The following is a 25,716-nucleotide window of genomic DNA, read 5'->3' as shown; positions in this document are numbered from 1 at the left end:
GAAATTACATTTGGGACGAGACAATTTAAACGCGTATATGCCCACATTTAACTGCAGCTGACAGTGTCAGAACAGTCACGGTTATTATCAAACTTCCATGTATTTTCTTGCAGGCTGCACCCCCCTAACAAACTTAGCTTATCACAGCACGGCTATCAATCAACTCAACGCCAGTTTGAAGAATGCAACATTTGAAAGTTAGCAACGTGTGCAAGACTTTAGTGAGAGAGAGTTGGGCCGTGATAACATTTCTAAGCAGTAAGATATTCAGTAGGCCTGAGCCCTTGCTGCGTAATACAATTCTCCCCATACTGATTCTGCTATCTTCAATTGGTCTCCTCTGGTTACCGTCATACCTGCCACTGGCAAGCGTTTCTCCTTATTACCTCAATCAAATCCCCTTGTAATTTTGAAAGCCTCTTATTAAATTTCCTCTTAACCGTCTGAGGAAAACAATCACAAACTCTCAACATAACTGAAGTTCCTTATCCCTCGGACCACTCTGCAAGACGTCAAACTGAGTGTCTCGCTCTGTATGTCTATCTTTGTCTCCCTCTTTGTCCCTGTCTCTCTCTGTATAGGATTCTGAGGTTGCTTGACAGGATAGATGCAGGGAGGATGTTTCCCCTCCTGGGGGAATCTACAACTAGGGGGCAAAGCTCCAGGATATCCGGTCGCCCATTTAAAACGGAGATGAGGAGGAATTTCTTCTCTCAGAATGTCGTGAATCTTTGGAATCCTCTACCCCAGAGAGCTGTGGAGGCGGAGCCACTGAATATATTCAAGGTGGAGGTAGACATATATTTGAGCTGCAGTGGAGTCAAGGGTTATGGGGAGCGGGCAGGAAAGTGGCGTTGAGTAGAAGATCTGATCAGCCATGATCTTATTGAATGGCGGGGCAGGTTCGAGGGGCCGAATGGCCCACTCCTGCTCCTATTCCTTCTGTTCTTATTTCTGTCCCTTCTGCCTCTGTCCCTCTGTTCACAGGTCGATTTTTGCTCTGACAGATTCGGCACTTTTCAGTTCCTCGTTAGTATAGTGGTGAGTATCCCCGCCTGTCACGCGGGTGACCGGGGTTCAATTCCCCGACGGGGAGAATTTTTAACATCCCCAATTTTAAACCTTTGGGCAGCTCCTTAAAAAGACCCTGGGAAAAGTTGAATAGAACAAAATGAACGAAAATAATTTTAAAATATGAACATGACGAAATTTATAACAACTCCCTGCACCAGTTCCTCGTTAGTAGAGTGTTCTCCTTCTGTTTGCCTGTTGTGTGGGGCACTGAGGAGGGAGAGAGAAAATGAGATAACAGCGGGAGAAAGCACGACTGCTCTTTCAAAGAGACAGCACAGGCACGATTGGCCGAATGGCCTCCCACCGTGCTGCCAGCCTCCATGAATGCATGACACTGAGATGGATATCTGAGACATACCCACACAAAGAGAGCACATACGGGTATTTTGTGTGTATTTGCTGCTTTGTCTCAAGCACTGCATAACCATTTCCTGGACAATGTCGTGGATATTATGATGTTCAGTTTTCACTTCCCCGACGGCTTCTCTCTGACTTTATGCCTCTGTCTCTGAGAAAAGCATAGAAGGTAATATATGGCAAATGGAGCTCTTCCCGCACTTGATGCTGTGGCTTAGTGAACATGTCCTTTGTGTTCTCGTCTAAAAGATGTCATCTTGTACGAAAAGTTTGCCTGGCGTGAAAGTGATCTGAATTTCAAAGCAGCAAGGAGGAAAGTCTGCGTTGCTCTGCTTGCTGGCAGGCAGCTTCTTGCAGCTTTTTGCAGCTTCCCTGGTGGTCTAGTGGTTAAGATTCGGCGCTTTCACCGCCGCGGCCCGGGTTCGATTCCCGGTTAGGGAACAGTGCGTTTTGAGGCTGTTTGAAATGCCTCCAATCAATGCACCCGCGCGAAGCAATGTCTGCTCCTGATCAACCTTTAGCAATTTCAACACTGCTGATGCCTCAACAGGTACACAATGCACTTCCTTGCCTTTTGTAAAATGCCTGCTGTTTCAAAGTCAGCAGGAAATTACATTTGGGACGAGACAATTTAAACGCGTATATGCCCACATTTAACTGCAGCTGACAGTGTCAGAACAGTCACGGTTATTATCAAACTTCCATGTATTTTCTTGCAGGCTGCACCCCCCTAACAAACTTAGCTTATCACAGCACGGCTATCAATCAACTCAACGCCAGTTTGAAGAATGCAACATTTGAAAGTTAGCAACGTGTGCAAGACTTTAGTGAGAGAGAGTTGGGCCGTGATAACATTTCTAAGCAGTAAGATATTCAGTAGGCCTGAGCCCTTGCTGCGTAATACAATTCTCCCCATACTGATTCTGCTATCTTCAATTGGTCTCCTCTGGTTACCGTCATACCTGCCACTGGCAAGCGTTTCTCCTTATTACCTCAATCAAATCCCCTTGTAATTTTGAAAGCCTCTTATTAAATTTCCTCTTAACCGTCTGAGGAAAACAATCACAAACTCTCAACATAACTGAAGTTCCTTATCCCTCGGACCACTCTGCAAGACGTCAAACTGACTGTCTCGCTCTGTATGTCTATCTTTGTCTCCCTCTTTGTCCCTGTCTCTCTCTGTATAGGATTCTGAGGGTGCTTGACAGGATAGATGCAGGGAGGATGTTTCCCCTCCTGGGGGAATCTACAACTAGGGGGCAAAGCTCCAGGATATCCGGTCGCCCATTTAAAACGGAGATGAGGAGGAATTTGTTCTCTCAGAATGTCGTGAATCTTTGGAATCCTCTACCCCAGAGAGCTGTGGAGGCGGAGCCACTGAATATATTCAAGGTGGAGATAGACATATATTTGAGCTGCAGTGGAGTCAAGGGTTATGGGGAGCGGGCAGGAAAGTGGCGTTGAGTACAAGATCTGATCAGCCATGATCTTATTGAATGGCGGGGCAGGCTCGAGGGGCCGAATGGCCCACTCCTGCTCCTATTCCTTCTGTTCTTATTTCTGTCCCTTCTGCCTCTGTCCCTCTGTTCACAGGTCGATTTTTGCTCTGACAGATTCGGCACCTTTCAGTTCCTCGTTAGTATAGTGGTGAGTATCCCCGCCTGTCACGCGGGAGACAGGGGTTCAATTCCCCGACGGGGAGAATTTTTAACATCCCCAATTTTAAACCTTTGGGCAGCTCCTTAAAAAGACCCTGGGAAAAGTTGAATAGAACAAAATGAACGAAAATAATTATAAAATATGTACATGACGAAATTTATAACAACTCCCTGCACCAGTTCCTCGTTAGTGGAGTGTTCTCCTTCTGTTTGCCTGTTGTGTGGGGCTCTGAGGAGGGAGAGAGAAAATGAGATAACAGCGGGAGAAAGCACGACTGCTCTTTCAAAGAGACAGCACAGGCACGATTGGCCGAATGGCCTCCCACCGTGCTGCCAGCCTCCATGAATGCATGACACTGAGATGGATATCTGAGACATACCCACACAAAGAGAGCACATACGGGTATTTTGTGTGTGTTTGCTGCTTTGTCTCAAGCACTGCATAACCATTTCCTGGACAATGTCGTGGATATTATGATTTTCAGTTTTCACTTCCCCGACGGCTTCTCTCTGACTTTATGCCTCTGTCTCTGAGAAAAGCATAGAAGGTAATATAAGGCAAATGGAGCTCTTCCCGCACTTGATGCTGTGGCTTAGTGAACATGTCCTTTGTGTTCTCGTCTAAAAGATGTCATCTTGTACGAAAAGTTTGCCTGGCGTGAAAGTGATCTGAATTTCAAAGCAGCAAGGAGGAAAGTCTGCGTTGCTCTGCTTGCTGGCAGGCAGCTTCTTGCAGCTTTTTGCAGCTTCCCTGGTGGTCTAGTGGTTAAGATTCGGCGCTTTCACTGCCGCGGCCCGGGTTCGATTCCCGATTAGGGAACAGTGCGTTTTGAGGCTGTTTGAAATGCCTCCAATCAATGCACCCGCGCGAAGCAATGCCTGCTCCTGATCAACCTTTGCAATTTCAACACTGCTGCTGCCTCAACAGGTACACAATGCACTTCCTTGCCTTTTGTAAAATGCCTGCTGTTTCAAAGTCAGCAGGAAATTACATTTGGGACGAGACAATTTAAACGTGTACATGCCCACATTTAACTGCAGCTGACAGTGTCAGAACAGTCACGGTTATTATCAAACTTCCATGTATTTTCTTGCAGGCTGCACCCCCCTAACAAACTTAGCTTATCACAGCACGGCTATCAATCAACTCAACGCCAGTTTGAAGAATGCAACATTTGAAAGTTAGCAACGTGTGCAAGACTTTAGTGAGAGAGAGTTGGGCCGTGATAACATTTCTAAGCAGTAAGATATTCAGTAGGCCTGAGCCCTTGCTGCGTAATACAATTCTCCCCATTCTGCTATCTTCAATTGGTCTCCTCTGGTTACCGTCATACCTGCAACTGGCAAGCGTTTCTCCTTATTACCTCAATCAAATCCCCTTGTAATTTTGAAAGCCTCTTATTAAATTTCCTCTTAACCGTCTGAGGAAAACAATCACAAACTCTCAACATAACTGAAGTTCCTTATCCCTCGGACCACTCTGCAAGACGTCAAACTGACTGTCTCGCTCTGTATGTCTATCTTTGTCTCCCTCTTTGTCCCTGTCTCTCTCTGTATAGGATTCTGTGGGTGCTTGACAGGATAGATGCAGGGAGGACGTTTCCCCTCCTGGGGGAATCTACAACTAGGGGGCAAAGCTCCAGGATATCCGGTCGCCCAATTAAAACGGAGATGAGGAGGAATTTCTTCTCTCAGAATGTCGTGAATCTTTGGAATCCTCTACCCCAGAGAGCTGTGGAGGCGGAGCCACTGAATATATTCAAGGTGGAGGTAGACATATATTTGAGCTGCAGTGGAGTCAAGGGTTATGGGGAGCGGGCAGGAAAGTGGCGTTGAGTAGAAGATCTGATCAGCCATGATCTTATTGAATGGCGGGGCAGGTTCGAGGGGCCGAATGGCCCACTCCTGCTCCTATTCCTTCTATTCTTATTTCTGTCCCTTCTGCCTCTGTCCCTCTGTTCACAGGTCGATTTTTGCTCTGACAGATTCGGCACTTTTCAGTTCCTCGTTAGTATAGTGGTGAGTATCCCCGCCTGTCACGCGGGAGACCGGGGTTCAATTCCCCGACGGGGAGAATTTTTAACATCCCCAATTTTAAACCTTTGGGCAGCTCCTGAAAAAGACCCTGGAAAAGTTGAATAGAACCAAATGAACGAAAATAATTTTAAAATATGAACATGACGAAATTTATAACAACTCCCTGCACCAGTTCCTCGTTAGTAGAGTGTTCTCCTTCTGTTTGCCTGTTGTGTGGGGCACTGAGGAGGGAGAGAGAAAATGAGATAACAGCGGGAGAAAGCACGACTGCTCTTTCAAAGAGACAGCACAGGCACGATTGGCCGAATGGCCTCCCACCGTGCTGCCAGCCTCCATGAATGCATGACACTGAGATGGATATCTGAGACATACCCACACAAAGAGAGCACATACGGGTATTTTGTGTGTGTTTGCTGCTTTGTCTCAAGCACTGCATAACCATTTCCTGGACAATGTCGTGGATATTATGATGTTCAGTTTTCACTTCCCCGACGGCTTCTCTCTGACTTTATGCCTCTGTCTCTGAGAAAAGCATAGAAGGAAATATATGGCAAATGGACCCCTTCCCGCACTTGATGCTGTGGCTTAGTGAACATGTCCTTTGTGTTCTCGTCTAAAAGATGTCATCTTGTCCGAAAAGTTTGCCTGGCGTGAAAGTGATCTGACTTTCAAAGCAGCAAGGAGGAAAGTCTGCATTGCTCTGCTTGCTGGCAGGCAGCTTCTTGCAGCTTCCCTGGTGGTCTAGTGGTTAGGATTCGGCGCTTTCACCGCCGCGGCCCGGGTTCGATTCCCGGTTAGGGAACAGTGCGTTTTGAGGCTGTTTGAAATGCCTCCAATCAATGCACCCGCGCGAAGCAATGTCTGCTCCTGATCAACCTTTAGCAATTTCAACACTGCTGATGCCTCAACAGGTACACAATGCACTTCCTTGCCTTTTGTAAAATGCCTGCTGTTTCAAAGTCAGCAGGAAATTACTTTTGGGACGAGACAATTTAAACGCGTATATGCCCACATTTAACTGCAGCTGACAGTGTCAGAACAGTCACGGTTATTATCAAACTTCCATGTATTTTCTTGCAGGCTGCACCCCCCTAACAAACTTAGCTTATCACAGCACGGCTATCAATCAACTCAACGCCAGTTTGAAGAATGCAACATTTGAAAGTTAGCAACGTGTGCAAGACTTTAGTGAGAGAGAGTTGGGCCGTGATAACATTTCTAAGCAGTAAGATATTCAGTAGGCCTGAGCCCTTGCTGCGTAATACAATTCTCCCCATACTGATTCTGCTATCTTCAATTGGTCTCCTCTGGTTACCGTCATACCTGCCACTGGCAAGCGTTTCTCCTTATTACCTCAATCAAATCCCCTTGTAATTTTGAAAGCCTCTTATTAAATTTCCTCTTAACCGTCTGAGGAAAACAATCACAAACTCTCAACATAACTGAAGTTCCTTATCCCTCGGACCACTCTGCAAGACGTCAAACTGACTGTCTCGCTCTGTATGTCTATCTTTGTCTCCCTCTTTGTCCCTGTCTCTCTCTGTATAGGATTCTGAGGGTGCTTGACAGGATAGATGCAGGGAGGATGTTTCCCCTCCTGGGGGAATCTACAACTAGGGGGCAAAGCTCCAGGATATCCGGTCGCCCATTTAAAACGGAGATGAGGAGGAATTTGTTCTCTCAGAATGTCGTGAATCTTTGGAATCCTCTACCCCAGAGAGCTGTGGAGGCGGAGCCACTGAATATATTCAAGGTGGAGGTAGACATATATTTGAGCTGCAGTGGAGTCAAGGGTTATGGGGAGCGGGCAGGAAAGTGGCGTTGAGTAGAAGATCTGATCAGCCATGATCTTATTGAATGGCGGGGCAGGTTCGAGGGGCCGAATGGCCCACTCCTGCTCCTATTCCTTCTATTCTTATTTCTGTCCCTTCTGCCTCTGTCCCTCTGTTCACAGGTCGATTTTTGCTCTGACAGATTCGGCACTTTTCAGTTCCTCGTTAGTATAGTGGTGAGTATCCCCGCCTGTCACGCGGGAGACCGGGGTTCAATTCCCCGACGGGGAGAATTTTTAACATCCCCAATTTTAAACCTTTGGGCAGCTCCTTAAAAAGACCCTGGGAAAAGTTGAATAGAACAAAATGAACGAAAATAATTTTAAAATATGAACATGACGAAATTTATAACAACTCCCTGCACCAGTTCCTCGTTAGTAGAGTGTTCTCCTTCTGTTTGCCTGTTGTGTGGGGCACTGAGGAGGGAGAGAGAAAATGAGATAACAGCGGGAGAAAGCACGACTGCTCTTTCAAAGAGATAGCACAGGCACGATTGGCCGAATGGCCTCCCACCGTGCTGCCAGCCTCCATGAATGCATGACACTGAGATGGATATCTGAGACATACCCACACAAAGAGAGCACATACGGGTATTCTGTGTGTGTTTGCTGCTTTGTCTCAAGCACTGCATAACCATTTCCTGGACAATGTCGTGGATATTATGATGTTCAGTTTTCACTTCCCCGACGGCTTCTCTCTGACTTTATGCCTCTGTCTCTGAGAAAAGCATAGAAGGAAATATATGGCAAATGGACCCCTTCCCGCACTTGATGCTGTGGCTTAGTGAACATGTCCTTTGTGTTCTCGTCTAAAAGATGTCATCTTGTACGAAAAGTTTGCCTGGCGTGAAAGTGATCTGAATTTCAAAGCAGCAAGGAGGAAAGTCTGCGTTGCTCTGCTTGCTGGCAGGCCGCTTCTTGCAGCTTCCCTGGTGGTCTAGTGGTTAGGATTCGGCGCTTTCACCACCGCGGCCCGGGTTCGATTCCCGGTTAGGGAACAGTGCGTTTTGAGGCTGTTTGAAATGCCTCCAATCAATGCACCCGGGCGAAGCAATGTCTGCTCCTGATCAACCTTTGCAATTTCAACACTGCTGATGTCTCAACAGGTACACAATGCACTTCCTTGCCTTTTGTAAAATGCCTGCTGTTTCAAAGTCAGCAGGAAATTACATTTGGGACGAGACAATTTAAACGTGTACATGCCCACATTTAACTGCAGCTGACAGTGTCAGAACAGTCACTGTTATTATCAAACTTCCATGTATTTTCTTGCAGGCTGCACCCCCCTAACAAACATAGCTTATCACAGCACGGCTATCAATCAACTCAACGCCAGTTTGAAGAATGCAACATTTGAAAGTTAGCAACGTGTGCAAGACTTTAATGAGAGAGAGTTGGGCCGTGATAACATTTCTAAGCAGTAAGATATTCAGTAGGCCTGAGCCCTTGCTGCGTAATACAATTCTCCCCATACTGATTCTGCTATCTTCAATTGGTCTCCTCTGGTTACCGTCATACCTGCCACTGGCAGGCGTTTCTCCTTATTACCTCAATCAAATCCCCTTGTAATTTTGAAAGCCTCTTATTAAATTTCCTCTTAACCGTCTGAGGAAAACAATCACAAACTCTCAACATAACTGAAGTTCCTTATCCCTCGGACCACTCTGCAAGACGTCAAACTGACTGTCTCGCTCTGTATGTCTATCTTTGTGTCCCTGTCTCTCTCTGTATAGGATTCTGAGGGTGCTTGACAGGATAGATGCAGGGAGGATGTTTCCCCTCCTGGGGGAATCTACAACTCGGGGGCAAAGCTCCAGGATATCCGGTCGCCCATTTAAAACGGAGATGAGGAGGAATTTGTTCTCTCAGAATGTCGTGAATCTTTGGAATCCTCCACCCCAGAGAACTGTGGAGGCGGAGCCACTGAATATATTCAAGGTGGAGATAGACATATATTTGAGCTGCAGTGGAGTCAAGGGTTATGGGGAGCGGGCAGGAAAGTGGCGTTGAGTATAAGATCTGATCAGCCATGATCTTATTGAATGGCGGGGCAGGCTCGAGGGGCCGAATGGCCCACTCCTGCTCCTGTTCCTTCTGTTCTTATTCTAATTTCTGTCCCTTCTGCCTCTGTCCCTCTGTTCACAGGTCGATTTTTGCTCTGACAGATTCGGCACCTTTCAGTTCCTCGTTAGTATAGTGGTGAGTATCCCCGCCTGTCACGCGGGAGACCGGGGTTCAATTCCCCGACGGGGAGAATTTTTAACATCCCCAATTTTAAACCTTTGGGCAGCTCCTTAAAAAGACCCTGGGAAAAGTTGAACAGAACAAAATGAACGAAAATAATTTTAAAATATGAACATGACGAAATTTATAACAACTCCCTGCACCAGTTCCTCGTTAGTAGAGTGTTCTCCTTCTGTTTGCCTGTTGTGTGGGGCACTGAGGAGGGAGAGAGAAAATGAGATAACAGCGGGAGAAAGCACGACTGCTCTTTCAAAGAGACAGCACAGGCACGATTGGCCGAATGGCCTCCCGTGCTGCCAGCCTCCATGAATGCATGACACTGAGATGGATATCTGAGACATACCCACACAAAGAGAGCACATACGGGTATTTTGTGTGTGTTTGCTGCTTTGTCTCAAGCACTGCATAACCATTTCCTGGACAATGTCGTGGATATTATGATGTTCAGTTTTCACTTCCCCGACGGCTTCTCTCTGACTTTATGCCTCTGTCTCTGAGAAAGGCATAGAAGGAAATATATGGCAAATGGACCCCTTCCCGCACTTGATGCTGTGGCTTAGTGAACATGTCCTTTGTGTTCTCGTCTAAAAGATGTCATCTTGTACGAAAAGTTTGCCTGGCGTGAAAGTGATCTGAATTTCAAAGCAGCAAGGAGGAAAGTCTGCGTTGCTCTGCTTGCTGGCAGGCCGCTTCTTGCAGCTTCCCTGGTGGTCTAGTGGTTAGGATTCGGCGCTTTCACCACCGCGGCCCGGGTTCGATTCCCGGTTAGGGAACAGTGCGTTTTGAGGCTGTTTGAAATGCCTCCAATCAATGCACCCGGGCGAAGCAATGTCTGCTCCTGATCAACCTTTGCAATTTCAACACTGCTGATGTCTCAACAGGTACACAATGCACTTCCTTGCCTTTTGTAAAATGCCTGCTGTTTCAAAGTCAGCAGGAAATTACATTTGGGACGAGACAATTTAAACGTGTACATGCCCACATTTAACTGCAGCTGACAGTGTCAGAACAGTCACTGTTATTATCAAACTTCCATGTATTTTCTTGCAGGCTGCACCCCCCTAACAAACATAGCTTATCACAGCACGGCTATCAATCAACTCAACGCCAGTTTGAAGAATGCAACATTTGAAAGTTAGCAACGTGTGCAAGACTTTAATGAGAGAGAGTTGGGCCGTGATAACATTTCTAAGCAGTAAGATATTCAGTAGGCCTGAGCCCTTGCTGCGTAATACAATTCTCCCCATACTGATTCTGCTATCTTCAATTGGTCTCCTCTGGTTACCGTCATACCTGCCACTGGCAGGCGTTTCTCCTTATTACCTCAATCAAATCCCCTTGTAATTTTGAAAGCCTCTTATTAAATTTCCTCTTAACCGTCTGAGGAAAACAATCACAAACTCTCAACATAACTGAAGTTCCTTATCCCTCGGACCACTCTGCAAGACGTCAAACTGACTGTCTCGCTCTGTATGTCTATCTTTGTCTCCCTCTTTGTCCCTGTCTCTCTCTGTATAGGATTCTGAGGGTGCTTGACAGGATAGATGCAGGGAGGATGTTTCCCCTCCTGGGGGAATCTACAACTCGGGGGCAAAGCTCCAGGATATCCGGTCGCCCATTTAAAACGGAGATGAGGAGGAATTTGTTCTCTCAGAATGTCGTGAATCTTTGGAATCCTCCACCCCAGAGAGCTGTGGAGGCGGAGCCACTGAATATATTCAAGGTGGAGGTAGACATATATTTCAGCTGCAGTGGACTCAAGGGTTATGGGGAGCGGGCAGGAAAGTGGCGTTGAGTATAAGATCTGATCAGCCATGATCTTATTGAATGGCGGGGCAGGCTCGAGGGGCCGAATGGCCCACTCCTGCTCCTGTTCCTTCTGTTCTTATTCTAATTTCTGTCCCTTCTGCCTCTGTCCCTCTGTTCACAGGTCGATTTTTGCACTGACAGATTCGGCACCTTTCAGTTCCTCGTTAGTATAGTGGTGAGTATCCCCGCCTGTCACGCGGGAGACCGGGGTTCAATTCCCCGACGGGGAGGATTTTTAACATCCCCAATTTTAAACCTTTGGGCAGCTCCTTAAAAAGACCCTGGGAAAAGTTGAATAGAACAAAATGAACGAAAATAATTTTAAAATATGTACATGACGAAATTTATAACAACTCCCTGCACCAGTTCCTCGTTAGTAGAGTGTTCTCCTTCTGTTTGCCTGTTGTGTGGGGCACTGAGGAGGGAGAGAGAAAATGAGATAACAGCGGGAGAAAGCACGACTGCTCTTTCAAAGAGACAGCACAGGCACGATTGGCCGAATGGCCTCCCACCGTGCTGCCAGCCTCCATGAATGCATGACACTGAGATGGATATCTGAGACATACCCACACAAAGAGAGCACATACGGGTATTTTGTGTGTGTTTGCTGCTTTGTCTCAAGCACTGCATAACCATTTCCTCGACAATGTCGTGGATATTATGATGTTCAGTTTTCACTTCCCCGACGGCTTCTCTCTGACTTTATGCCTCTGTCTCTGAGAAAAGCATAGAAAGTAATATATGGCAAATGGACCCCTTCCCGCACTTGATGCTGTGGCTTAGTGAACATGTCCTTTGTGTTCTCGTCTAAAAGATGTCATCTTGTACGAAAAGTTTGCCTGGCGTGAAAGTGATCTGAATTTCAAAGCAGCAAGGAGGAAAGTCTGCGTTGCTCTGCTTGCTGGCAGGCAGCTTTTTGCAGCTTTTCTGGTGGTCTAGTGGTTAAGATTCGGCGCTTTTACTGCCGCGGCCCGGGTTCGATTCCCGATTAGGGAACAGTGCGTTTTGAGGCTGTTTGAAATGCCTCCAATCAATGCACCCGCGCGAAACAATGTCTGCTCCTGATCAACCTTTGCAATTTCAACACTGCTGCTGCCTCAACAGGTACACAATGCACTTCCTTGCCTTTTGTAAAATGCCTGCTGTTTCAAAGTCAGCAGGAAATTACATTTCGGACGAGACAATTTAAACGTGTACATGCCCACATTTAACTGCAGCTGACAGTGTCAGAACAGTCACGGTTATTATCAAACTTCCATGTATTTTCTTGCAGGCTGCATCCCCCTAACTAGCTTATCACAGCACGGCTATCAATCAACTCAACGCCAGTTTGAAGAATGCAACATTTGAAAGTTAGCAACGTGTGCAAGACTTTAGTGAGAGAGAGTTGGGCCGTGATAACATTTCTAAGCAGTAAGATATTCAGTAGGCCTGAGCCCTTGCTGCGTAATACAATTCTCCCCATACTGATTCTGCTATCTTCAATTGGTCTCCTCTGGTTACCGTCATACCTGCCACTGGCAAGCGTTTCTCCTTATTACCTCAATCAAATCCCCTTGTAATTTTGAAAGCCTCTTATTAAATTTCCTCTTAACCGTCTGAGGAAAACAATCACAAACTCTCAACATAACTGAAGTTCCTTATCCCTCGGACCACTCTGCAAGACGTCAAACTGACTGTCTCGCTCTGTATATCTATCTTTGTCTCCCTCTTTGTCCCTGTCTCTCTCTGTATAGGATTCTGAGGGTGCTTGACAGGATAGATGCAGGGAGGATGTTTCCCCTCCTGGGGGAATCTACAACTAGGGGGCAAAGCTCCAGGATATCCGGTCGCCCATTTAAAACGGAGATGAGGAGGAATTTCTTCTCTCAGAATGTCGTGAATCTTTGGAATCCTCTACCCCAGAGAGCTGTGGAGGCGGAGCCACTGAATATATTCAAGGTGGAGATAGACATATATTTGAGCTGCAGTGGAGTCAAGGGTTATGGGGAGCGGGCAGGAAAGTGGCGTTGAGTACAAGATCTGATCAGCCATGATCTTATTGAATGGCGGGGCAGGCTCGAGGGGCCGAATGGCCCACTCCTGCTCCTATTCCTTCTGTTCTTATTCTTATTTCTGTCCCTTCTGCCTCTGTCCCTCTGTTCACAGGTCGATTTTTGCTCTGACAGATTCGGCATCTTTCAGTTCCTCGTTAGTAGAGTGGTCTCCTTCTGTTTGCCTGTTGTGTGGGGCTCTGAGGAGGGAGAGAGAAAATGAGATAACAGCGGGAGAAAGCACGACTGCTCTTTCAAAGAGACAGCACAGGCACGATTGGCCGAATGGCCTCCCACCGTGCTGCCAGCCTCCATGAATGCATGACACTGAGATGGATATCTGAGACATACCCACACAAAGAGAGCACATACGGGTATTTTGTGTGTGTTTGCTACTTTGTCTCAAGCACTGCATAACCATTTCCTGGACAATGTCGTGGATATTATGATGTCAGTTTTCACTTCCCCGACGGCTTCTCTCTGACTTTATGCCTCTGTCTCTGAGAAAAGCACAGAAGGAAATATATGGCAAATGGACGCCTTCCCGCACTTGATGCTGTGGCTTAGTGAACATGTCCTTTGTGATCTCGTCTAAAAGATGTCATCTTGTACGAAAAGTTTGCCTGGCGTTAAAGTGATCTGAATTTCAAAGCAGCAAGGAGGAAAGTCTGCGTTGCTCTGCTTGCTGGCAGGCAGCTTCTTGCAGCTTCCCTGGTGGTCTAGTGGTTAGGATTCGGCGCTTTCAGCGCCGCGGCCCGGGTTCGATTCCCGATTAGAGAACAGTGCGTTTTGAGGCTGTTTGAAATGCCTCCAATCAATGCACCCGCGCGAAGCAATGCCTGCTCCTGATCAACCTTTGCAATTTCAACACTGCTGCTGCCTCAACAGGTACACAATGCACTTCCTTGCCTTTTGTAAAATGCCTGCTGTTTCAAAGTCAGCAGGAAATTACATTTGGGACGAGACAATTTAAACGTGTACATGCCCACATTTAACTGCAGCTGACAGTGTCAGAACAGTCACGGTTATTATCAAACTTCCATGTATTTTCTTGCAGGCTGCACCCCCCTAACAAACTTAGCTTATCACAGCACGGCTATCAATCAACTCAACGCCAGTTTGAAGAATGCAACATTTGAAAGTTAGCAAAGTGTGCAAGACTTTAGTGAGAGAGAGTTGGGCCGTGATAACATTTCTAAGCAGTAAGATATTCAGTAGGCCTGAGCCCTTGCTGCATAATACAATTCTCCCCATACTGATTCTGCTATCTTCAATTGGTCTCCTCTGGTTACCGTCATACCTGCCACTGGCAAGCGTTTCTCCTTATTACCTCAATCAAATCCCCTTGTAATTTTGAAAGCCTCTTATTAAATTTCCTCTTAACCGTCTGAGGAAAAAAATCACAAACTCTCAACATAACTGAAGTTCCTTATCCCTCGGACCACTCTGCAAGACGTCAAACTGACTGTCTCGCTCTGTATGTCTATCTTTGTCTCCCTCTTTGTCCCTGTCTCTCTCTGTATAGGATTCTGAGTGTGCTTGACAGGATAGATGCAGGGAGGATGTTTCCCCTCCTAGGGGAATCTACAACTAGGGGGCAAAGCTCCAGGATATCCGGTCGCCCATTTAAAACGGAGATGAGGAGGAATTTCTTCTCTCAGAATGTCGTGAATCTTTGGAATCCTCTACCCCAGAGAGCTGTGGAGGCGGAGCCACTGAATATATTCAAGGTGGAGATAGACATATATTTGAGCTGCAGTGGAGTCAAGGGTTATGGGGAGCGGGCAGGAAAGTGGCGTTGAGTAGAAGATCTGATCAGCCATGATCTTATTGAATGGCGGGGCAGGTTCGAGGGGCCGAATGGCCCACTCCTGCTCCTATTCCTTCTGTTCTTATTTATGTCCCTTCTGCCTCTGTCCCTCTGTTCACAGGTCGATTTTTGCTCTGACAGATTCGGCACCTTTCAGTTCCTCGTTAGTATAGTGGTGAGTATCCCCGCCTGTCACGCGGGAGACCGGGGTTCAATTCCCCGACGGGGAGAATTTTTAACATCCCCAATTTTAACCCTTTGAGCAGCTCCTTAAAAAGACCCTGGGAAAAGTTGAATAGAACAAAATGAACGAAAATAATTTAAAAATATGTACATGACGAAATTTATAACAACTCCCTGCACCAGTTCCTCGTTAATAGAGTGTTCTCCTTCTGTTTGCCTGTTGTGTGGGGCTCTGAGGAGGGAGAGAGAAAATGAGATAACAGCGGGAGAAAGCACGACTGCTCTTTCAAAGAGACAGCACAGGCACGATTGGCCGAATGGCCTCCCACCGTGCTGCCAGCCTCCATGAATGCATGACACTGAGATGGATATCTGAGACATACCCACACAAAGAGAGCACATACGGGTATTTTGTGTGTGTTTGCTGCTTTGTCTCAAGCACTGCATAACCATTTCCTCGACAATGTCGTGGATATTATGATGTCAGTTTTCACTTCCCCGACGGCTTCTCTCTGACTTTATGCCTCTGTCTCTGAGAAAAGCATAGAAGGAAATATATGGCAAATGGACGCCTTCCCGCACTTGATGCTGTGGCTTAGTGGACATGTCCTTTGTGTTCTCGTCTAAAAGATGTCATCTTGTACGAAAGGTTTGCCTGGCGTTAAAGTGATCTGAATTTCAAAGCAGCAAGGAGGAAAGTCTGCGTTGCTCTGCTTGCTGGCAGGCAGCTTCTTGCAGCTTCTTGCAGCTTCCCTGGTGGTCTAGTGGTTAGGATTCGGCGCTTTCACCGCCGCGGCCCGGGTTCGATTCCCGGTTAGGGAACAGTGCCTTTTGAGGCTGTTTGAAATGCCTCCAATTAATGCACCCGCGCGAATCAATGTCTGCTCCTGATCAACCTTTAGCAATTTCAACACTGCTGATGCCTCAACAGGTACACAATGCACTTCCTTGCCTTTTGTAAAATGCCTGCTGTTTCAAAGTCAGCAGGAAATTACATTTGGGACGAGACAATTTAAACGCGTATATGCCCACTTTTAACTGCAGCTGACAGTGTCAGAACAGTCACGGTTATTATCAAACTTCCATGTATTTTCTTGCAGGCTGCACCCCCTAACAAACTTAGCTTATCACAGCACGGCTATCAATCAACTCAACGCCAGTTTGAAGAATGCAACATTTGAAAGTTAGCAAAGTGTGCAAGACTTTAGTGAGAGAGAGTTGGGCCGTGATAACATTTCTAAGCAGTAAGATATTCAGTAGGCCTGAGCCCTTGCTGCGTAATACAATTCTCCCCATACTGATTCTGCTATCTTCAATTGGTCTCCTCTGGTTACCGTCATACCTGCCACTGGCAAGCGTTTCTCCTTATTACCTCAATCAAATCCCCTTGTAATTTTGAAAGCTTCTTATTAAATTTCCTCTTAACCGTCTGAGGAAAACAATCACAAACTCTCAACATAACTGAAGTTCCTTATCCCTCGGACCACTCTGCAAGACGTCAAACTGAGTGTCTCGCTCTGTATGTCTATCTTTGTCTCCCTCTTTGTCCCTGTCTCTCTCTGTATAGGATTCTGAGGGTGCTTGACAGGATAGATGCAGGGAGGATGTTTCCCCTCCTGGGGGAATCTACAACTAGGGGGCAAAGCTCCAGGATATCCGGTCGCCCATTTAAACGGAGATGAGGAGGAATTTGTTCTCTCAGAATGTCGTGAATCTTTGGAATCCTCTACCCCAGAGAGCTGTGGAGGCGGAGCCACTGAATATATTCAAGGTGGAGGTAGACATATATTTGAGCTGCAGTGGAGTCAAGGGTTATGGGGAGCGGGCAGGAAAGTGGCGTTGAGTAGAAGATCTGATCAGCCATGATCTTATTGAATGGCGGGGCAGGTTCGAGGGGCCGAATGGCCCACTCCTGCTCCTATTCCTTCTGTTCTTATTTCTGTCCCTTCTGCCTTTGTCCCTCTGTTCACAGGTCGATTTTTGCTCTGACAGATTCGGCACCTTTCAGTTCCTCGTTAGTATGGTGGGGAGTATCCCCGCCTGTCACGCGGGAGACCGGGGTTCAATTCCCCGACGGGGAGAATTTTTAACATCCCCAATTTTAAACCTTTGGGCAGCTCCTCAAAAAGACCCTGGGAAAAGTTGAATAGAACAAAATGAACGAAAATAATTTTAAAATATGAACATGACGAAATTTATAACAACTCCCTGCACCAGTTCCTCGTTAGTAGAGTGTTCTCCTTCTGTTTGCCTGTTGTGTGGGGCACTGAGGAGGGAGAGGGAAAATGAGATAACAGCGGGAGAAAGCACGACTGCTCTTTCAAAGAGACAGCACAGGCACGATTGGCCGAATGGCCTCCCACCGTGCTGCCAGCCTCCATGAATGCATGACACTGAGATGGATATCTGAGACATACCCACACAAAGAGAGCACATACGGGTATTTTGTGTGTGTTTGCTGCTTTGTCTCAAGCACTGCATAACCATTTCCTGGACAATGTCGTGGATATTATGATGTTCAGTTTTCACTTCCCCGACGGCTTCGCTCTGACTTTATGCCTCTGTCTCTGAGAAAAGCATAGAAGGAAATATATGGCAAATGGACCCCTTCCCGCACTTGATGCTGTGGCTTAGTGAACATGTCCTTTGTGTTCTCGTCTAAAAGATGTCATCTTGTCCGAAAAGTTTGTCTGGCGTGAAAGTGATCTGAATTTCAAAGCAGCAAGGCGGAAAGTCTGCGTTGCTCTGCTTGCTGGCAGGCAGCTTCTTGCAGCTTCCCTGGTGGTCTAGTGGTTAGGATTCGGCGCTTTCACCGCCGCGGCCCGGGTTCGATTCCCGGTTAGGGAACAGTGCGTTTTGAGGCTGTTTGAAATGCCTCCAATCAATGCACCGGCGCGAAGCAATGTCTGCTCCGGATCAACCTTTGCAATTTCAACACTGCTGCTGCCTCAACAGGTACACAATGCACTTCCTTGCCTTTTGTAAAATGCCTGCTGTTTCAAAGTCAGCAGGAAATTACATTTGGGACGAGACAATTTAAACGTGTACATGCCCACATTTAACTGCAGCTGACAGTGTCAGAACAGTCACTGTTATTATCAAACTTCCATGTATTTTCTTGCAGGCTGCACCCCTCTAACAAACAAAGCTTATCACAGCACGGCTATCAATCAACTCAACGCCAGTTTGAAGAATGCAACATTTGAAAGTTAGCAACGTGTGCATGACTTTAGTGAGAGAGATTTGGGCCGTGATAACATTTCTAAGCAGTAAGATATTCAGTAGGCCTGAGCCCTTCCTGCGTAATACAATTCTCCCCATACTGATTCTGCTATCTTCAATTGGTCTCCTCTGGTTACCGTCATACCTGCCACTGGCAAGCGTTTCTCCTTATTACCTCAATCAAATCCCCTTGTAATTTTGAAAGCCTCTTATTAAATTTCCTCTTAACCGTCTGAGGAAAACAATCACAAACTCTCAACATAACTGAAGTTCCTTATCCCTCGGACCACTCTGCAAGACGTCAAACTGACTGTCTCGCTCTGTATGTCTATCTTTGTCTCCCTCTTTGTCCCTGTCTCTCTCTGTATAGGATTCTGAGGGTGCTTGACAGGATAGATGCAGGGAGGATGTTTCCCCTCCTGGGGGAATCTACAACTCGGGGGCAAAGCTCCAGGATATCCGGTCGCCCATTTAAAACGGAGATGAGGAGGAATTTGTTCTCTCAGAATGTCGTGAATCTTTGGAATCCTCTACCCCAGAGAGCTGTGGAGGCGGAGCCACTGAATATATTCAAGGTGGAGGTAGACATATATTTGAGCTGCAGTGGAGTCAAGGGTTATGGGGAGCGGGCAGGAAAGTGGCGTTGAGTAGAAGACCTGATCAGCCATGATCTTATTGAATGGCGGGGCAGGTTCGAGGGGCCGAATGACCCACTCCTGCTCCTATTCCTTCTGTTCTTATTTCTGTCCCTTCTGCCTCTGTCCCTCTGTTCACAGGTCGATTTTTGCTCTGACAGATTCGGCACTTTTCAGTTCCTCGTTAGTATAGTGGTGAGTATCCCCGCCTGTCACGCGGGAGACCGGGGTTCAATTCCCCGACGGGGAGAATTTTTAACATCCCCAATTTTAAACCTTTGGGCAGCTCCTTAAAAAGACCCTGGGAAAAGTTGAATAGAACAAAATGAACGAAAATAATTTTAAAATATGAACATGACGAAATTTATAACAACTCCCTGCACCAGTTCCTCGTTAGTAGAGTGTTCTCCTTCTGTTTGCCTGTTGTGTGGGGCACTGAGGAGCGAGAGAGAAAATGAGATAACAGCGGGAGAAAGCACGACTGCTCTTTCAAAGAGACAGCACAGGCACGATTGGCCGAATGGCCTCCCACCGTGCTGCCAGCCTCCATGAATGCATGACACTGAGATGGATATCTGAGACATACCCACACAAAGAGAGCACATACGGGTATTTTGTGTGTGTTTGCTGCTTTGTCTCAAGCACTGCATAACCATTTCCTGGACAATGTCGTGGATATTATGATGTTCAGTTTTCACTTCCCCGACGGCTTCTCTCTGACTTTATGCCTCTGTCTCTGAGAAAAGCATAGAAAGTAATATATGGCAAATGGACCCCTTCCCGCACTTGATGCTGTGGCTTAGTGAACATGTCCTTTGTGTTCTCGTCTAAAAGATGTCATCTTGTACGAAAAGTTTGCCTGGCGTGAAAGTGATCTGAATTTCAAAGCAGCAAGGAGGAAAGTCTGCGTTGCTCTGCTTGCTGGCAGGCAGCTTCTTGCAGCTTCTTGCAGCTTCCCTGGTGGTCAAGTGGTTAGGATTCGGCGCTTTCACCGCCACGGCCCGGGTTCGATTCCCGGTTAGGGAACAGTGCGTTTTGAGGCTGTTTGAAATGCCTCCAATCAATGCACCCGCGCGAAGCAATGTCTGCTCCTGATCAACCTTTGCAATTTCAACACTGCTGATGTCTCAACAGGTACACAATGCACTTCCTTGCCTTTTGTAAAATGCCTGCTGTTTCAAAGTCAGCAGGAAATTACATTTGGGACGAGACAATTTAAACGTGTACATGCCCACATTTAACTGCAGCTGACAGTGTCAGAACAGTCACTGTTATTATCAAACTTCCATGTATTTTCTTGCAGGCTGCACCCCCCTAACAAACATAGCTTATCACAGCACGGCTATCAATCAACTCAACGCCAGTTTGAAGAAAGCAACATTTGAAAGTTAGCAACGTGTGCAAGACTTTAGTGAGAGAGAGTTGGGCCGTGATAACATTTCTAAGCAGTAAGATATTCAGTAGGCCTGAGCCCTTGCTGCGTAATACAATTCTCCCCATACTGATTCTGCTATCTTCAATTGGTCTCCTCTGGTTACCGTCATACCTGCCACTGGCAAGCGTTTCTCCTTATTACCTCAATCAAATCCCCTTGTAATTTTGAAAGCCTCTTATTAAATTTCCTCTTAACCGTCTGAGGAAAACAATCACAAACTCTCAACATAACTGAAGTTCCTTATCCCTCGGACCACTCTGCAAGACGTCAAACTGACTGTCTCGCTCTGTATGTCTATCTTTGTCTCCCTCTTTGTCCCTGTCTCTCTCTGTATAGGATTCTGAGGGTGCTTGACAGGATAGATGCAGGGAGGATGTTTCCCCTCCTGGGGGAATCTACAACTCGGGGGCAAAGCTCCAGGATATCCGGTCGCCCATTTAAAACGGAGATGAGGAGGAATTTGTTCTCTCAGAATGTCGTGAATCTTTGGAATCCTCTACCCCAGAGAGCTGTGGAGGCGGAGCCACTGAATATATTCAAGGTGGAGATAGACATATATTTGAGCTGCAGTGGAGTCAAGGGTTATGGGGAGCGGGCAGGAAAGTGGCGTTGAGTATAATATCTGATCACTCATGATCTTATTGAATGGCGGGGCAGGCTCGAGGGGCCGAATGGCCCACTCCTGCTCCTGTTCCTTCTGTTCTTATTCTAATTTCTGTCCCTTCTGCCTCTGTCCCTCTGTTCACAGGTCGATTTTTGCTCTGACAGATTCGGCACCTTTCAGTTCCTCGTTAGTATAGTAGTGAGTATCCCCGCCTGTCACGCGGGAGACCGGGGTTCAATTCCCCGACGGGGAGAATTTTTAACATCCCCAATTTTAAACCTTTGGGCAGCTCCTTAAAAAGACCCTGGGAAAAGTTGAATAGAACAAAATGAACGAAAATAATTTTAAAATATGTACATGACGAAATTTATAACAACTCCCTGCACCAGTTCCTCGTTAGTAGAGTGTTCTCCTTCTGTTTGCCTGTTGTGTGGGGCACTGAGGAGGGAGAGAGAAAATGAGATAACAGCGGGAGAAAGCACGACTGCTCTTTCAAAGAGACAGCACAGGCACGATTGGCCGAATGGCCTCCCACCGTGCTGCCAGCCTCCATGAATGCATGACACTGAGATGGATATCTGAGACATACCCACACAAAGAGAGCACATACGGGTATTTTGTGTGTGTTTGCTGCTTTGTCTCAAGCACTGCATAACCATTTCCTGGACAATGTCGTGGATATTATGATGTTCAGTTTTCACTTCCCCGACGGCTTCTCTCTGACTTTATGCCTCTGTCTCTGAGACAAGCATAGAAGGTAATATATGGCAAATGGACCCCTTCCCGCACTTGATGCTGTGGCTTAGTGAACATGTCCTTTGTGTTCTCGTCTAAAAGATGTCATCTTGTACGAAACGTTTGCCTGGCGTGAAAGTGATCTGAATTTCAAAGCAGCAAGGAGGAAAGTCTGCGTTGCTCTGCTTGCTGGCAGGCAGCTTTTTGCAGCTTCCCTGGTGGTCTAGTGGTTAAGATTCGGCGCTTTTACTGCCGCGGCCCGGGTTCGATTCCCGATTAGGGAACAGTGCGTTTTGAGGCTGTTTGAAATGCATCCAAGAATGCACCCGCGCGAAGCAATGCCTGCTCCTGATCAACCTTTGCAATTTCAACACTGCTGCTGCCTCAACAGGTACACAATGCACTTCCTTGCCTTCTGCAAAATGCCTGCTGTTTCAAAGTCAGCAGGAAATTACATTTGGGACGAGACAATTTAAACGTGTACATGCCCACATTTAACTGCAGCTGACAGTGTCAGAACAGTCACGGTTATTATCAAACTTCCATGTATTTTCTTGCAGGCTGCACCCCCCTAACAAACTTAGCTTATCACAGCACGGCTATCAATCAACTCAACGCCAGTTTGAAGAATGCAACATTTGAAAGTTAGCAACGTGTGCATGACTTTAGTGAGAGAGAGTTGGGCCGTGATAACATTTCTAAGCAGTAAGATATTCAGTAGGCCTGAGCCCTTGCTGCGTAATACAATTCTCCCCATACTGATTCTGCTATCTTCAATTGGTCTCCTCTGGTTACCGTCATACCTGCCACTGGCAAGCGTTTCTCCTTATTACCTCAATCAAATCCCCTTGTAATTTTGAAAGCCTCTTATTAAATTTCCTCTTAACCGTCTGAGGAAAACAATCACAAACTCTCAACATAACTGAAGTTCCTTATCCCTCGGACCACTCTGCAAGACGTCAAACTGACTGTCTCGCTCTGTATGTCTATCTTTGTCTCCCTCTTTGTCCCTGTCTCTCTCTGTATAGGATTCTGAGGGTGCTTGACAGGATAGATGCAGGGAGGATGTTTCCCCTCCTGGGGGAATCTACAACTCGGGGGCAACGCTCCAGGATATCCGGTCGCCCATTTAAAACGGAGATGAGGAGGAATTTGTTCTCTCAGAATGTCGTGAATCTTTGGAATCCTCTACCCCAGAGAGCTGTGGAGGCGGAGCCACTGAATATATTCAAGGTGGAGATAGACATATATTTGAGCTGCAGTGGAGTCAAGGGTTATGGGGAGCGGGCAGGAAAGTGGCGTTGAGTAGAAGATCTGATCAGCCATGATCTTATTGAATGGCGGGGCAGGTTCGAGGGGCCGAATGGCCTGCTCCTATTCCTTCTGTTCTTATTTCTGTCCCTTCTGCCTCTGTCCCTCTGTTCACAGGTCGATTTTTGCTCTGACAGATTCGGCACTTTTCAGTTCCTCGTTAGTATAGTGGTGAGTATCCCCGCCTGTCACGCGGGAGACCGGGGTTCAATTCCCCGACGGGGAGAATTTTTAACATCCCCAATTTTAAACCTTTGGGCAGCTCCTTAAAAAGACCCTGGGAAAAGTTGAATAGAACCAAATGAACGAAAATAATTTTAAAATATGTACATGACGAAATTTATAACAACTCCCTGCACCAGTTCCTCGTTAGTAGAGTGTTCTCCTTGCCTGTTGTGTGGGGCACTGAGGAGGGAGAGAGAAAATGAGATAACAGCGGGAGAAAGCACGACTGCTCTTTCAAAGAGACAGCACAGGCACGATTGGCCGAATGGCCTCCCACCGTGCTGCCAGCCTCCATGAATGCATGACACTGAGATGGATATCTGAGAGATACCCACACAAAGAGAGCACATACGGGTATTTTGTGTGTTTTTGCTGCTTTGTCTCAAGCACTGCATAACCATTTCCTCTACAATGTCGTGGATAATATGATGTTCAGTTTTCACTTCCCCGACGGCTTCTCTCTGACTTTATGCCTCTGACTCTGAGAAAAGCATAGAAGGAAATATATGGCAAATGGACGCCTTCCCGCACTTGATGCTGTGGCTTAGTGAACATGTCCTTTGTGTTCTCGTCTAAAAGATGTCATCTTGTACGAAAAGTTTGCCTGGCGTGAAAGTGATCTGAATTTCAAAGCAGCAAGGAGGAAAGTCTGCGTTGCTCTGCTTGCTGGCAGGCAGCTTCTTGTAGCTTCCCTGGTGGTCTAGTGGTGAAGATTCGGCGCTTTCACCACCGCGGCCCGTGTTCGATTCCCGGTTAGGGAAAAGTGCGTTTTGAGGCTGTTAGAAATGCCTCCAATCAATGCACCCGCGCGAAGCAATGCCTGCTCCTGATCAACCTTTGCAATTTCAACACTGCTGCTGCCTCAACAGGTACACAATGCACTTCCTTGCCTTCTGTAAAATGCCTGCTGTTTCAAAGTCAGCAGGAAATTACATTTGGAACGAGACAATTTAAACGTGTACATGCCCACATTTAACTGCAGCTGACAGTGTCAGAACAGTCACGGTTATTATCAAACTTCCATGTATTTTCTTGCAGGCTGCACCCCCCTAACAAACTTAGCTTATCACAGCACGGCTATCAATCAACTCAACGCCAGTGTGAAGAATGCAACATTTGAAAGTTAGCAACGTGTGCAAGACTTTAGTGAGAGAGAGTTGGGCCGTGATAACATTTCTAAGCAGTAAGATATTCAGTAGGCCTGAGCCCTTGCTGCGTAATACAATTCTCCCCATACTGATTCTGTTATCTTCAATTGGTCTCCTCTGGTTACCGTCATACCTGCCACTGGCAAGCGTTTCTCCTTATTACCTCAATCAAATCCCCTTGTAATTTTGAAAGCCTCTTATTAAATTTCCTCTTAACCGTCTGAGGAAAACTATCACAAACTCTCAACATAACTGAAGTTCCTTATCCCTCGGACCACTCTGCAAGACGTCAAACTGAGTGTCTCGCTCTGTATGTCTATCTTTGTCTCCCTCTTTGTCCCTGTCTCTCTCTGTATAGGATTCTGAGGGTGCTTGACAGGATAGATGCAGGGAGGATGTTTCCCCTCCTGGGGGAATCTACAACTAGGGGGCAAAGCTCCAGGATATCCGGTCGCCCATTTAAAACGGAGATGAGGAGGAATTTCTTCTCTCAGAATGTCGTGAATCTTTGGAATCCTCTACACCAGAGAGCTGTGGAGGCGGAGTCACTGAATATATTCAAGGTGGAGATAGACATATATTTGAGCTGCAGTGGGGTCAAGGGTTATGGGGAGCGGGCAGGAAAGTGGCGTTGAGTAGAAGATCTGATCAGCCATGATCTTATTGAATGGCGGGGCAGGCTCGAGGGGCCGAATGGCCCACTCCTGCTCCTATTCCTTCTGTTCTTATTCTTATTTCTGTCCCTTCTGCCTCTGTCCCTCTGTTCACAGGTCGATTTTTGCTCTGACAGATTCGGCACCTTTCAGTTCCTCGTTAGTATAGTGGTGAGTATCCCCGCCTGTCACGCGGGAGACCGGGGTTCAATTCCCCGACGGGGAGGATTTTTAACATCCCCAATTTTAATCCTTTGCGCAGCTCCTTAAAAAGACCCTGGGAAAAGTTGAATAGAACCAAATGAACGAAAATAATTTTAAAATATGTACATGACGAAATTTATAACAACTCCCTGCACCAGTTCCTCGTTAGTAGAGTGTTCTCCTTCTCCTTGCCTGTTGTGTGGGGCACTGAGGAGGGAGAGAGAAAATGAGATAACAGCGGGAGAAAGCTCGACTGCTCTTTCAAAGAGACAGCACAGGCACGATTGGCCGAATGGCCTCCCACCGTGCTGCCAGCCTCCATGAATGCATGACACTGAGATGGATATCTGAGACATACCCACACAAAGAGAGCACATACGGGTATTTTGTGTGTTTTTGCTGCTTTGTCTCAAGCACTGCATAACCATTTCCTCTACAATGTCGTGGATAATATGATGTTCAGTTTTCACTTCCCCGACGGCTTCTCTCTGACTTTATGCCTCTGAGA

General features: G+C 46.7%; 12 non-coding genes across 12 annotated transcripts; all 12 read left to right on the top strand.

Annotated features, from left to right (window-relative positions):
• The first annotated feature begins 1,800 nt into the window (after positions 1–1,800).
• On the top strand, positions 1,801–1,872 carry trnae-uuc (transfer RNA glutamic acid (anticodon UUC)). Its single transcript has one exon. It is a non-coding gene; the product is annotated as a tRNA-Glu (tRNA).
• Positions 1,873–5,091: 3,219 nt separating this feature from the next.
• On the top strand, positions 5,092–5,163 carry trnad-guc (transfer RNA aspartic acid (anticodon GUC)). The gene has a single exon. It is a non-coding gene; the product is annotated as a tRNA-Asp (tRNA).
• Positions 5,164–5,856: 693 nt separating this feature from the next.
• trnae-uuc (transfer RNA glutamic acid (anticodon UUC)) lies at positions 5,857–5,928 on the top strand. The gene has a single exon. It is a non-coding gene; the product is annotated as a tRNA-Glu (tRNA).
• Positions 5,929–7,117: 1,189 nt separating this feature from the next.
• On the top strand, positions 7,118–7,189 carry trnad-guc (transfer RNA aspartic acid (anticodon GUC)). The gene has a single exon. It is a non-coding gene; the product is annotated as a tRNA-Asp (tRNA).
• A 1,950-nt stretch (positions 7,190–9,139) lies between these two features.
• On the top strand, positions 9,140–9,211 carry trnad-guc (transfer RNA aspartic acid (anticodon GUC)). Its single transcript has one exon. It is a non-coding gene; the product is annotated as a tRNA-Asp (tRNA).
• Positions 9,212–11,168: 1,957 nt separating this feature from the next.
• On the top strand, positions 11,169–11,240 carry trnad-guc (transfer RNA aspartic acid (anticodon GUC)). Its single transcript has one exon. It is a non-coding gene; the product is annotated as a tRNA-Asp (tRNA).
• A 3,771-nt stretch (positions 11,241–15,011) lies between these two features.
• Positions 15,012–15,083, top strand: trnad-guc (transfer RNA aspartic acid (anticodon GUC)). The gene has a single exon. It is a non-coding gene; the product is annotated as a tRNA-Asp (tRNA).
• A 703-nt stretch (positions 15,084–15,786) lies between these two features.
• trnae-uuc (transfer RNA glutamic acid (anticodon UUC)) lies at positions 15,787–15,858 on the top strand. The gene has a single exon. It is a non-coding gene; the product is annotated as a tRNA-Glu (tRNA).
• A 1,953-nt stretch (positions 15,859–17,811) lies between these two features.
• trnae-uuc (transfer RNA glutamic acid (anticodon UUC)) lies at positions 17,812–17,883 on the top strand. Its single transcript has one exon. It is a non-coding gene; the product is annotated as a tRNA-Glu (tRNA).
• Positions 17,884–19,071: 1,188 nt separating this feature from the next.
• On the top strand, positions 19,072–19,143 carry trnad-guc (transfer RNA aspartic acid (anticodon GUC)). Its single transcript has one exon. It is a non-coding gene; the product is annotated as a tRNA-Asp (tRNA).
• A 3,989-nt stretch (positions 19,144–23,132) lies between these two features.
• trnad-guc (transfer RNA aspartic acid (anticodon GUC)) lies at positions 23,133–23,204 on the top strand. Its single transcript has one exon. It is a non-coding gene; the product is annotated as a tRNA-Asp (tRNA).
• Positions 23,205–25,158: 1,954 nt separating this feature from the next.
• trnad-guc (transfer RNA aspartic acid (anticodon GUC)) lies at positions 25,159–25,230 on the top strand. The gene has a single exon. It is a non-coding gene; the product is annotated as a tRNA-Asp (tRNA).
• The last annotated feature ends 486 nt before the right edge of the window (positions 25,231–25,716 follow it).

Source organism: Somniosus microcephalus, unplaced genomic scaffold (assembly GCF_052327205.1).
Source record: "Somniosus microcephalus isolate GS21.2 unplaced genomic scaffold, FLI_Smic_1.0 unresolved_chr5, whole genome shotgun sequence".
Taxonomy (NCBI): domain Eukaryota; kingdom Metazoa; phylum Chordata; class Chondrichthyes; order Squaliformes; family Somniosidae; genus Somniosus; species Somniosus microcephalus.
The sequence above is the reverse complement of the archived record's forward strand: the minus strand, read 5'-3'. Positions and strand labels throughout refer to the sequence as shown.